Source organism: Ziziphus jujuba, chromosome 7, assembly GCF_031755915.1.
Source record: "Ziziphus jujuba cultivar Dongzao chromosome 7, ASM3175591v1".
Classification (NCBI taxonomy): Eukaryota; Viridiplantae; Streptophyta; class Magnoliopsida; order Rosales; family Rhamnaceae; genus Ziziphus; species Ziziphus jujuba.
The window spans coordinates 25,332,838-25,336,471 of NC_083385.1; positions in this window are offsets into that span (position 1 = coordinate 25,332,838).

Sequence of the window (3,634 nt, forward strand, 5' to 3'; positions counted from 1 at the left end):
CATAAATAAAAAAAAAAAAAAAAAAAACTGCACTTTTGTTTTTATTAGAGGTCACGGGTTTGGTGGATTTTTGGTGTGGAATTGCAATTTTCAGTGTTGATCTTTGCTACTGCAGTTGTTTTATGTTCTGTGAGTGAAAAAAAAAAAGAAGAAGAAGAAAAGCCGAATAAAAAAAATAAATAAATAAAAATTTCGGTTTGTTGAATTTGGTGTTGAAATTTGAGTTTGGGAACTTGTTTGATTTGGAGATTTGATTTGTGATCTTTTGAGTTTCTGGAGAATTATTTTGTTGGATATTTGAATTTTGGGTGTTTAAATTATTTGGATTAAAATTAGTTAAAGGATTTGATACAAAACTTGAATTACAAGAACAAGAACCCACTTTTCTATATTTTTGTTCTCTTTGATTCTTGTTCGTATTTGAATTTCTTTTTCTAGAATTTTATTCTTGAATTGATAATCTATTACCATCTGGTCCAGTTCTTCAAAATTCCAAAGTTTTCTCATTAATTTGCTTTATTTCACCTAGAAAAGCCGAAAACTAGGTTTTGTTGAATTCTTCGGTATTGCCTACTTTTAGCTACTTTTTTGTTGATAAGTTTAATAAAACATACTTGTGATCTAATTGCTGTTTTGTGGGTGTTTTAATTATAACTTTGAGATAATTCATTGAGAGGAAAAAGGCAAGAGAGTGTGAGCACAAAAGAGGGTTAAAAGCCGAAATTAGTGTGCAAACACGAGTGTCGAGTTCTTATATTGAGTGAAACATGTGAGGGAGTGAATCTGGTGAGAATTTATTTTATTTTTGTATTATTCATACTAACATGGCAGATTCATGGGTGAGGAGAGGAGACCCACCCGTGCGAATTAATGAGGAGGAGTCCGTAGGATTTCATGGTGATCCACGAGCTATCGAGAGTGGTGAGCAAACAGAATTGAAAGCTGTTTTGGAACAATTACAGCGGGTGAGTGCTCAAGTTGAGCACATGAATCAAAGGATGGGAAGGATAGAAGTTTCCCAAGGAATGCTGAACACAAGAAATAGGCAAGAATTCCATGAAGGTCGAGGTCGAGGACAAGGAGGCCGTGAGAGACAGAGAGAGGAATTTGAGGAGGAGAATTTCCATGGAGACTTTGAGGAAGGCAGGATGAAACCTTTGCTGTCCAAGAGAGAGCTGGCCATGGAAGGTATAGGAGGGAAGAAATAGATGACGATCTTAGCAATATCAAGTCAACATCCCACCATTCATGGGAAAAAGTGATCCCCAGGAATATTTGGAGTGGGAAGAAAAGATAGAGATGATATTCGACTGCCATAATTATTCGGAGGGTAAGAAGGTGAAGTTGGTAGCAATGAAGTTGGGCCATTATGCACTCCAATGGTGGACAAATGAGCAAGGCACCCAGAGGAGAGTTGGTGATGACTTGATCACAACATGGCGACAAATGAAAGGAGCCATGAGAAAGCGGTTTATGCCATCACATTACCATAGGTTGCTACATCAAAGGCTTCAATCTTTGTCTCAAGGAAGTAGGTCCATGGACGATTATTACAAAGAGATGGAGATGCTCATGATGAGGCTGAATATGAATGAGGATAGGGAGGCAACAATGGCGAGATTTTCTTGGTGGTTTGATCTGTAACATTGCCAACCAGCTTGAATTACAACAATACTTGGAGTTGGAGGAGATGTTGCATGTAGCCATTAAGCTTGAACACCAATTCAAGAGGAGGGGTGTAGGATCACGGCTTGGAGGTGTTTCCAGCAGTGGGAGAATCAATTCAAGTGGCTGGAGAAACAATTCAGCTAATGAAATCAAACCAAAACCGAAAGCTGGAGAAGAAAGTAGCAACCGGTCAAAAAGGGAGGCTAAGACCGAATCTGTCCAAGCACTTAGAGGTGAGATAAAATCTGATCCTAAACCTCAAAAATCCAGAGAAATAATTTGTTTTAAGTGCCAAGGAAGAAGACACATAGCCAGCCAATGCCCAAATAGAAGAATCATGGTATTAAAGGGTGATGGTGAGCTGGAATCTACAAGTGAAGAAAGTGAAGCTGAAACCAAACAAGAGGAGGAATGCAATGATGATGAAGCCGAACCAGTAGACACATCTAATGCTGAGTTGAGCTTGGTTCCAAGGAGAGTACTTGCTGTCTACAAAGATGAAGAGCAGATACAAAGAGAAAATATCTTCCACACTCGCTGCGAAATACAAGGTAAGATTTGTAGCATGATTATAGATAGTGGGAGTTGTACCAATGTGATAAGTAATCTTGTAGTTGATAAATTAGGCTTGAAAATAATTAAGCATCCAGAACCCTATAGGTTACAATGGTTAAATGATAGTGGTGAGATGAGGGTAAATAAGCAAGCCAAAGTTAAATTTAATATAGGTAGGCATGAGGATGTTGTCTTGTATGACATTGTACCAATGCATGCCGGACATAGTTTACTAGGTAGACCATGGCAATTTAACAAAGATGCTACTCATTTTGGTTGAGAAAATAGTATTGTTTTCAGGTTTAAAGGGAAGAAAATGAAGCTGGAGCCATTGACCCCCAAGGAGGTCAACAAAGATCAACTACAAATGCAACAAAGGAGGGAAGCCGAAAAAACTCAAGAAGAAAACAAGTATGGCACCAACGACTTCACCATCCTTTCAAGAAGGTGAGATTGAGGTTTCTAATCAAGGTAAACTTTCTAAAACCCAGATCAAGTGGAAAAACCAAGAGAAAGCCGAGAGGGGGGTGTGAAAAGAGAGCCAACCCGAGAGCACCAACAATTTGGAAATTTCTGCTAATGAGAGCCAAACCGAGGGAAGAAAAAGAAAAGAAAGAAAAGAGAGGAAAAACCAGAATATTTATTTGAGTTTTGGGGATATTAATAAGGCTATTGAATGTACGAAACCCTTGCTGGTTATGATATATAAAGAAAACTATTTAATGATCAAACTAACTTTGAAGAACTTGAATTGCCAAGTTCAATGATTTCTCTTTTGAAGGAATTTGGAGATGTTTTCTCGAATGCGATTCCAAGTGGACTACCACCCATTCGAGGGATAGAACATCAAATTGACTCTGTCCCAGGGGCTACCATACCAAATAGACCAACATATAGAAGAATTCCCGGAGAAACAAAGGAGCTGCAAAAATAGGTAAGTGGCTTGCTTGATAAAGGATACATTCATGAGAGTTTAAGTCCATGTGATGTTTCTGTTTTGTTGGTACCTAAAAAGGATGGTTCTTGGAGAATGTGTGTTTATTGTAGGGCTATAAATAACATCACCATTAAATATAGACATCCCATTCTTAGGTTAGATGATATGCTTGATGAATTGCATGGTGCTTGCATGTTTACTAAAATTGATCTTAGGAGTGGTTATCATCAAATTAGAATGAAAGAAGGTGATGAATGGAAAACCGCATTTAAAACTAAATATGGGCTGTATGAATGGTTAGTTATGCCTTTTGGATTATCTAATGCACCTAGTACTTTCATGAGGCTTATGAATCATGTAATGCGTCTATTTATTGGTAAATTTGTGGTTGTTTATTTTGATGATATTTTAGTGTATAGCCGAAACTTGGATGAGCATGTGGATCAACTTAGGCAATTTTTGCAAGTTCTTAGA